This window comes from Saccostrea echinata, unplaced genomic scaffold (assembly GCF_033153115.1).
Source record: "Saccostrea echinata isolate AGI-Se365-2 ecotype Australia unplaced genomic scaffold, CSIRO_AGI_Sech_v1 ptg000062l, whole genome shotgun sequence".
NCBI lineage: Eukaryota > Metazoa > Mollusca > Bivalvia > Ostreida > Ostreidae > Saccostrea > Saccostrea echinata.
In genome coordinates this window covers 594,499-604,980 of record NW_026889811.1, presented here as the reverse complement: position 1 = coordinate 604,980, position 10,482 = coordinate 594,499, and positions in this window count along the sequence as shown.

Sequence of the window (10,482 nt, the reverse complement as noted above, 5' to 3'; positions counted from 1 at the left end):
AAGGGAAAAAAGTGCCTTATAGATATATATGTAAGAAATTGAATTTAATTTTGAATAAATATTTCTGTATTTATTTACCCACCTGATAGAGAATTGTTAGAAAGTTACGTCTTTCTATTTTCTTTGTTTTATTTTTTCACCGTATTTTATTACATTTAACCAGCGGTCAGGGATATACGATGACCACAACCAATTATCATGAAAATAAAACTTGAAAGCGAAGAAGAGTGCAGTTTCATTTAATTCAGCAATGCATGTTCTAGCACAACCCAACGCTTGGAACGCTTGGATATATTTCTTATATCCCAGGATATCAGACTGTATACAGCCTATTACAACTGGCCAGAGCCGATGCAATGTCAACAATTTCAAAGAACGTTTAAATTGAAGAGGACATAGAAATACAGCTTTTGACCTCCTCCATCTTGTCCTAGTCATCTCCTTCCTGTTTTGAAGTATTTATAATTCGTCTTTTTTATCTCTTCCTTAATACAGCGAAAGCAGAACCATATGCAGCATTTAAAAGTATATATGTTTGTTCAAAACATTTCGAGCTCAGATCATATATTTTCCGGGAAGAAATCTGTATTTCCTTCATAGTTTATATTTTGAGTTCGTCTTAACATTAACCAATCACTTTTATGTTTCGGTGCAAAGTCTCTTTTCTAATGACTGTTCATTCAAAAAGGCGAGCATGTTTTCTTTAAATAGTGAGCCTATCAATGTGAAGTTAATCCCTAAACTTTTGGACATATTGTTGGTAACAGTTGCCGTTTCCAACGCTTGTGAACAAAGGTTTGTACAAGATCATTAAGAGAACCGTGGTACAATTAAAAATATCAAGTGTTCATATAAAGCTTATTTTAGAACAAAAATGAAAGGATGTTTATGACTGATGATTTTATAAAATCACTCAAAAACAATATTACTCATATATGGCGTTTTAAATTTAATGAAGCTCCACATAAAAAAAAAAAACAGTGTCATACTTACTTAGTTAACAGAAATGAAATTTTTCGTCATCAGAAACTGGTGCTATAATTCTTTTATTTCTTGGTTTTAGGTCAGGAGAATGTTGTTACAATTACTACAGACAGAATAACTCAACGTGCACAGGTAGTAATTCTGTTCTCCCTACTTCGTCATCATCTTTTTATCAATGTTATATAAATAGCACCTAAACAAAACATGCAAAAAAAAATATATATTGATGATGTATGGAGAAAATGGACAGCAATAAAGCTGAAAAACCATTTAAACAATACAAATCCGGAGCAGAGCAAACACAGACCTCTAAAAGCATCAGAGATTGAATAAGGTACCATAGAGTATTTAGCACCCCCTGATCCAAATTTTCTTTTTAAAGTACTTAAAACATAAATATCTTCTATAAAAAAAAAATGAATTATTTACATTCCTCACGAAATATAAACATTTCAATTTTTTTTTTTTTTTGGGGGGGGGGGGGGGGTCATTTAATTAACACCTCAAATCAGCGGGCCATGGGCGCATCAATATGAAAATGCAACTAACCAACAGCCGCTGTAAAGACGAATAATGACTCCATAGACCAAAAATGACCCGCCAGCAGTAGAAAAAAATTGATTTTTTGTAGAACAAGAGCCCTAGGGGTCATTTTTTTATGTGTGCGTCCTATAAAAAATTGACCCCCGTTGAAAAATGGTCCCTTTTCCAACAGAGTGCATGATAAAAAATTTATAACAGGTGATTGATGCCAAGGTTTTAACCTCAATGTTTAATATTTTTCTTTATGCCCTTTTTGACCAACACTGGACGAACGCGCAAATAAAACAGCATTACATTTACATGCATATTTCTATCTTTTAAGCCTATTGTGTTCTCAGCACATATTGAAAATCGCAAAATGGCTACTATTGGTTATAACTCTTAATGTAATTTCCCTTTGTGACTATCTTCCATTTTTTTCATATTTGGATTATAGACATTCATAGCTAAATAACAGACAAGCGGGATGTTCTGGCTTTTCATTGGTAAACATGTCTCCCAAAGTAATCAGCATGCTTTGAGTAGGATCAACTTTCTTTAAAAAATGAAGGGAAAAAAGGAATAAGTTTTCGGAAATAAATACGGAAAGTTATGCAGCGTTATATATAGGTATATTTTGAATGACATAAAAAGTCATGCAAATGGGGTAGAAAGTATCGAAAATCACGTAATATCTCGTGCGAACGACATACCGTGGATATATATATATATATATATATATATATATATATATATATATATATATATATATATATATATATATATATATATATATATATATATATATATATATATATATATATATATATATATATATATATATATCCTAATGAAAAAGGTGAAGATAACGAAAAGTGTTGATTTTAAAATATCCACAAACAATACAATTCTGTTAACAGGGCGGATCAGGTGCCTAAAAAGAGTAAGCATCCCCTGCTGACCCGTCACACCCGCCGTCAGCCTTATGAATAAATCAGGTGAACAGGACATTCCATTGTCGAATTTAGTATAAAAACAAGGGTCAAACAATTGTCCCAATCATAGGTTATATTTGTTGTCAGGATCTTTGATACGACCATTGAATTTACGAAATGCTGACTTTAAACGAGGTTGTTGAAACCCCTGTAACATCAACTTATATGTATCTGTCAGTAGCCTGTCTCGATTTAAAAATTAATCGTGCTCTTGGGTATCGAATAAGTTGGTAGACATAAACATTATATGCAAATGATAGCGGAATATTACTTCATAAATAAGGAAAGTTGACGACAGAAAAAGCTGAAATCATCCCGTTTGTCAGACAATTTATTTGTTAGTTGGTCTTTATCGTCTATAGTCAGTAGAACGTCCAAATATGATGCAGACGTGGCAATCATAAGAAGGACACAGAATTTCTTCATGTCTGAAATATATTGTGCATTCAATTTTATTTATAAACAGTGGTCTACTCTATGGGAATTTCTTTTCAAATATATAGACGTAATAAAGAAGAATCCCAGTATAATGTACATTCAAGTCTGTTAACAGGGTCGTGTGAGAATAGGATACATACATGTAAGAGGAATATGTTTGTTTTTTTTTTGTTTTTTGTTTTTTTTTTAAATCCACTTTTAAACAGTGATACATTTGTCAATCAATATGAAAATATTTCAATGCAGTGTATATTGAAGTAGATTAATGTTTTCAATTTATAATTAAAGAAAGACCATTTTATTGACCTTCCAGGTGAATAAAAGAATTTATTTTTCCTACATTGAACTAAAATTAGATTGAAAACAATTCTGAAAAGTTGTTTCACCTGCATCTGAATTCTAATCAAGTGAACATAATATTCAGGCACAAAGAATCTGAGAAGAGGGAAGGGATTGTTCCCCCCTTTTCTGAATGTAATTTTTAGTAATTTCTAGTTTGAAAACGTTCATTGAAAGTTTCGTAACCACCCCCATTTTCTTATACAGTATAGTTAAAAAATCTCTCATACTTGAGTGGACAAGATGAACATAACATTAAGGCACATAGAATCAGGGATGGGGTGTCCTCCCCCTTCCATTTCCATGAACGTATTTTTATATTTTTTTTCGCTTGAAAATGGTCATTGCAAGTCTGGTAGTCCTACCCCCAACTTTTTGATACAGTAGCTTAAAAGGAAATCCCCCTTTTATCAATAAAAGTTTTGAGGGGTTCATCAAAGATATTTCTAAGGTAATTTGTCATTTTGCCTCTTATAATGCGCCATTTCCCCTTTCGATGCTATGCCAGACATTTATTTTTTTTCTACATTGCACCAAAATTTAGATTTCAAATGCAAAATTAATACTGGTTATGCTTATGTTAACTCCGATTATTTCACTGTGTTTGGCTATAGGACTGGAGCAAATGTAAACAAGAAACTTGACATGTCTGCTTAATCAGTTTGTATCAATTCAATTGTTGAATCATATAATAAAAATATTATTGCTGTTTTTCTGTCAGGACGATCGGTGATTTTCTCCTCACCCTTTGAGCTCGATAAATCTTTAACTCCTCTAGATTCTGAAGCATTGCATTGGCCATAAAACAGCAACAATTGTATAATGTAATGAGATCAATATATCATCGATTTATTCCCAATTAAGTTCAAGTGAGCATTTTGGCCAACAGGTCTCTTGATTTATTATTTTTGTTTTGCCCCCTAAAAATTTCAACTTTAATCCGCTTTAATCCATAAGAGATCATTATTCTACGGGGGTCATTTTTCTTCACGTGGGGTATGCAGATTTTTAGGGTGATGACACTTTTTCTACAGGCAAAAGGGTCGATTTTCGACATCGAATAATGACCGGGGATCATTATTCGACGGCGATAAATGACCCCCGGTCATTATCCTATGGGGTCATTATTCGTCTTTTCACAGCCATGGGAAATCTTTAATTAAATGCAGTATGTAAAATAATCGGAAAAAGGAATGCAATTTAAAGCAACAAATTAAGCAAGGAGTAAAACATAAGAAATGCAAAGTAGAATCTCAGTAAAAAAAAATGCCTAAATAATAATGCAAGAAAATGGATCTACATGTATTACTTAATAAGAAAATTATTGTTCGTCATCAACTTTACTTTGAAGAAATAATAATTCCTGACAATAGTCCACAATTTCTCTGAATTCAACTTTATACTGTCATTTTCATTTTGTTATTTTATTTTCACTTCTATATTTATGTCACTTCAGATATGTGTTTTACATTGTGCATGCATTCTAATTTAAAGACAGGAAATTAACTCCTTAAATAGCTTAGATGCGTCAATTTTTTTCAGTACGTAGAGAAAAGCTGAAAGTATTCTGGAGATAATAATAATGTATAAACATGTAACTACACTTTTTTTTGGACATATCATAGTCCCATAACAACGGGATTAATTATAAGATATACGTTTAAATGCATGATGGTATACAGGAAACACAAATCTATCGAATTGACATACTTAAGAAATGAATTTAATTTTTGAAGATTCATTAGGACATGAACTACGACGCTTCACGCCGACATATTTCATGAAGCGCGGTAGCGCTTCATGATAAATGTGCCGGCGTGAAGCGTTGTAGTTCATGTACCTCATGAATTTTCAAAAATTAAATTCATTTCTTATATTTATATTCGCTCGCTCCGTGATCGGGAGGTCGTGAGTTCGAATCTCGGCCGCGACAGACCTAAGTCGATAAAAAATAGGTAGCAACTGTTCCTTCGCCATGCGCTCGGCACTTTGAAGTGAAAGTTGCGGGTCCTTCGGATGAGACCTTAAAAACCGAGGCCCCGTGTCACGGCAGGCGTTGGCACGATAAAGATCCCTCACTGCTCAATGGCCCTGAGTGCCGAGTAAAGGTCAAAATTTGAAGCCCTTCACCGGTATATGGTGACGTCTCTATATGAGTGAAAAATTCTCGAATGGGACGTAAAACAATATACAATCAATCAATCAATATATTTATATTATTTTTCTGATGATATGTCTCATATAACGCCATTGTTGCAACCACTATTGAAATAACGACCACTATTGAAATAATTATTTCAATAGTGGTTGAGAGTGCATTTCAAAACCAAACACAGCTTGTAACCACTATTGAAATAACGGCCACTATTGAAATAATTATTTCAATAGTGGTTGAGAGTGCATTTCAAAACCAAACATAGGTTGCAACCACTATTGAAATAACGTTCACTATTGAAATAATTAATTCAATAGTGATTGAGAGTGCATTTCAAAACCCAACATAGGTTGCAACCACTATTGAAATAACGTTCACTATTGAAATGACTATTTCAATAGTGGTTGAAAGTGCATTTCAGAAGCAAACACGGGTTGCAACCACTAATGAAATAATGTTCACTATTGAAACAATGATTTAGATAAAGGTTTTTGAATGCATTTCAAACTCTAAACCAGGTTGCAACCACTAATGAAATAATGTTCACTATTGAAATAAAGATTTCAATAGTGATTGAAATAATGATTGGAATCATTATTTCAATAGTTGCTGACAATGATTTCAATATAAAAACCAAATTGCAAGCCTCATTGAAATAACCCCAACATTGGAAAAAATATAGGGAGAAATTCTCATTATGTTTTCCAACATAATAAAATTAATTTATTGAGTTTAAATATGATATGTAATTTTATGTTTTAATTTCTGTCCAGAAATACTATTAATACACGGATATCTGTGATTTAACTGATCTAGTAATTTTAAAAAATTTTGTTATATAATTTTCATCTTTGTTATTAATTGGGGAAAGTAAAAGATTATAAATACGGATAGTTGTAGAAATATACATTATTATAACAGTAACTTGATCCGAAGAGTCGTATCACGTCGAGTTGACAGGCGCGGATCATCAGATCAAACGAGACGCGAAGCGTCGAGTTTGATCTGATGATCCGCGCCTGTCAACGAGAGGTGATACGGCTCTTCGGATCAAGTTACTGTTATAATGATAAATTTATTATATACCCCCTTACAACTAGCAAAATATAGTTTTAAAAAACTTTTGAGATCAATTATATAAGAATTTTTCCATTAAACAAAGCATTTTGTCAAGGAACTTCTTGATGCGCATGAAAAATAACGTCATGTTTCTGTGCACTACGTCATTACTTTCAGAGAGGGGTGATATGGATTCAGAAAACCACAATGTGGTGATCCGGAAAGTCGGATCACACCTTCACGTGATTGTACGAAATCTACAGTAAAATTGAGTGATACACACTTGGGTATATAATAAATAGAATATCTACATTAAAAAGAAGAAAGAAGACATCTATTGATATCTAATATGTATACAAACTTTCTGATGAAAAAAAAAGATTAATTTTAATGAAAAGGATATAGAATAGAAGTAAATTTTCGCTTATATTCTTGGGCTTGCCCACACTACCAATATGGATAGTAAATCAAACGTTTCTTGACAATACATTAAAATCAACTATTTGGGAAAACTAAGTATTATAACATCAGAGGTCGTTATTTCAATAGTGGTTACACGTATAAAAACCGCTATTGAAATAATTATTTCAGTAGTGACCGTTATTTGAATAGTGATGACAACTTGGTTTAGGCTTTGAAATGCTCTCTTAACCACTCTTAACCACTATTGAAATAATTGTTTCAATAGTGAACATTACTTCAATAGTGGTTACAAGCTGTGTTTGGTTTTGAAATGCATTCTCAACCACTATTGAAATAATTATTTCAATAGTGGTCGTTATTTCAATAGTGGTTGCAACACGCCATTCAACTGTCATTTTTAAAGCAAAAGAGTTTGCACTATAGTTTTGACGTCAAGTGAGGTGTCATGACGTAACAATGGAGATATTCATGCCCATACATGGTAATTCATGAGAAAATGAACTGTATTCTATTTTGTAAAGAATCATTGGGGAAATTTATTGGAAATGTAAATATTAGACAATTGAAGTAAACTCAACACCCAGCTATTATGATTACGTACATATATGCGCATGTTTGATTATCACAGCTGGCATTGTAAGCTTCAGAATCTTTAATATGTGTAAAGCCGCAGATAAAATCTCCCCACTGAAGCGGAAGTGAGCTACGGAAAAAATATATCCTCTGATTTAACTGTTTTTACTCTTGTGCTCGTTCAGTCTTTTCTCCTTTTACAAAATGCATTCTATGAATCCAAGTCACTTTTTGAGAAGACTTTTCCTTCCAGGCATAGCTCCATTAATTTTCAGATCACAAATATAGATAGTAGAAGTGATTTAAATTCAGTCAAAGTACATCGTTTGGGAAAATGCTCTACACTTAATTTATGAATTAATGCTTACGTAACCATTGCTAATGAATTTTCATTATTTTTATAATTTTTCACCCAGAAAATCCTAATTCATTTGTAATTGAAATTATCAGTCTTTTTATATGAAAGAAAAAAAAGAACTGTAGTTTCCCTACTGGGAGTGTCGTTCATTTTTTTCCTAAATTCTGTCTTAAATGTGATTTTCATCTTCAAAAGGAACTTTTATCATAGAAACTGAAAGTTTACAATCGTTTTCAACACATTTTCTATGTCATTGTAATCCAGCTTTGCTTCAAATTTTGAGACTCAAAAGAAACCATCAACTTTCATTCATATTGTAAACATTGAAAAGTGTAAAAATAACGAACAGTGATGGATCTCAGAAAAAAAAATATAAACAATACAAACCTGTCAAGCATAAACACGGACCCCTGAAAAGTCCAGAGGTGAGATCAGGTGCCTAAGAATAGAAAGCATCCCCTGTTCACCGGTCACATCCGCCATGAGCCCTATGCATTGATCAGGTAGACGGAACATTAAGTAGTCAAATTCAGTATAAAAACAAAGAATTGCCAAAGAATTGGAACGAATACGTCAACCAAAATAGGATAATAGGTTATATTATTTGCTAACAAGGTCATTATAACGACCGTAGAATTTACGAAATGCTGACTTTAAACGAGTATGTTGAAATCCCTGTCACATCAACTTATCTGCCAGTATTCTGCCTCTGTTTTTAAAAATTGTTTCTCGGAGAAGCTTTTGGTATCGAATAAGTTGGGAGATGTAAACACCACAGGTGATGCGGGATATTGCTATATACATATGTATGTGTGATTGTTCAGACATATTCCCTTTTATTTCGGGCTTCGTTGTTTTTTGGGCCCTTTTTATGGTGACATGATTATTTCAGAGTGTCCACTGGGTACTTATGGAATGAACTGCACAGAAGAATGTGTGAAAGGTTTTTATGGGAGACTCTGTCTGTCAGAGTGTAACTGTCCAGCAGAAAGTTGTGATCCTAGAAATGGCTGTCCCAAGACGAATACTGGTAATTATAATCAAAAGTATTTATTTACCTGATAACCTGGAAGAAATGGTTTGCAACGTTAAACATTTCATTCATAATCTATATATCCATCAAATATTTTAATGAATAACTTCATAAGGTTAATACTAGATCAATTTATGTAAATCTGTGTCTAATACCTAAATAATTTTGTTTGTAAACATACTTTGTATACATTTATATGTAAATAAGTGCATTCCGATCCAGGACACAATAAAAGGTAGAATTAAATGAGGAAGAAATTATGCTTAACTGATAATATTTTTAGTAATATCTGTTTTTCCTTATATAAGGGATTTTAAAAAAATCCTGCCACATTGAAACAATATGGCCGCTATGCAAATAAGCAAAAGGTAAACCACTTTTCCATATTTAAGTTTAAACGTGCAATTAAAGATTATTTATGCAAATATTATATAAAAGAATGGAATTCACAACTTGTATCAGATTCTGGTGAAAGCTTAGCTGCTACAGCACCTTTAAACACACTTTCGGAAAGGAAAAAATACCTTAAATTACTGAAAAGAATTGAGCAGAGTCTTACACCCTTTCGCATATCATTTAAAAGTTATGGAAAAATTAGAACAGACCTTACCTTTTTCCTTTTGTAGAATCATAGCATTCTCTTAGACATTTTATTCTCTCATACCAAACTATGGAACATTAATGGTGTACATAATTTGAAAAGTTGTAAACAAGGATGCATACATTGAATTTTAGTGAAACGGTCATGAAAATCAATCCCATCAGTACTTTCAAAACATTGATTTTCAAACAGAGTGCCCGACTGGAACGTTTGGTGTGAACTGTAGTGAAAAATGTCCGTCTGGTTTCCATGGAAAGAAATGTAAGGAGCACTGTGATTGTTCAAGTCACCTCTGCCACCCAGTAAATGGCTGTGTGATTGATATTGATAATGGGACAGGTATTTTATGTGGAATGAAATATGAGGATACCTTATTAACTCTATCTTATTACAGGTCAGAAATTATTTTTAACTTGCTTTGATATCCTTTCACACTGTGACGGAATATCATTTTGATATCCTTTCACACTGTGACAGAATATAACTTTTTTTTTCAATAAATAGAATAATGTATTTTACTGTTGAAAATGTAATAAATACATTCTAGATAATCCCATCCTTAAGAAAAGCCAAAATCGATTTCATGTGAAAGATTGCCTTGATCCGTGTATGTACACAGCTGATGTTAAAATTTCAACAGAAGACTCTTCTACATATCATTTTAAGGTTGTTGTCGTGACAGGTACGAGGTTATTCTTACTGATGTATTGTTTTTTGGGTTGTCAAATCCGACGATTTTTAGTAACCGGTTATTCGCTTACTTTTCCGAACGAGTAACCGGTTACTCGGATGAGTTTTCTTTAGACCTTAGAATATCCTTTTTCGCGGTATATATACTCAATGGTAACTGAAATGAATTTTGTATATGTAACGTCGTTACCATTTCTATGTAAATTTTATCATTTGTATACTTGTATATATAAAACAAAAATGCACTGCTTATGTTTGTTTGTTTGTTTGTATGCTGTTTTACGTCCCTCTCGAGAATTTTTCACTCATATG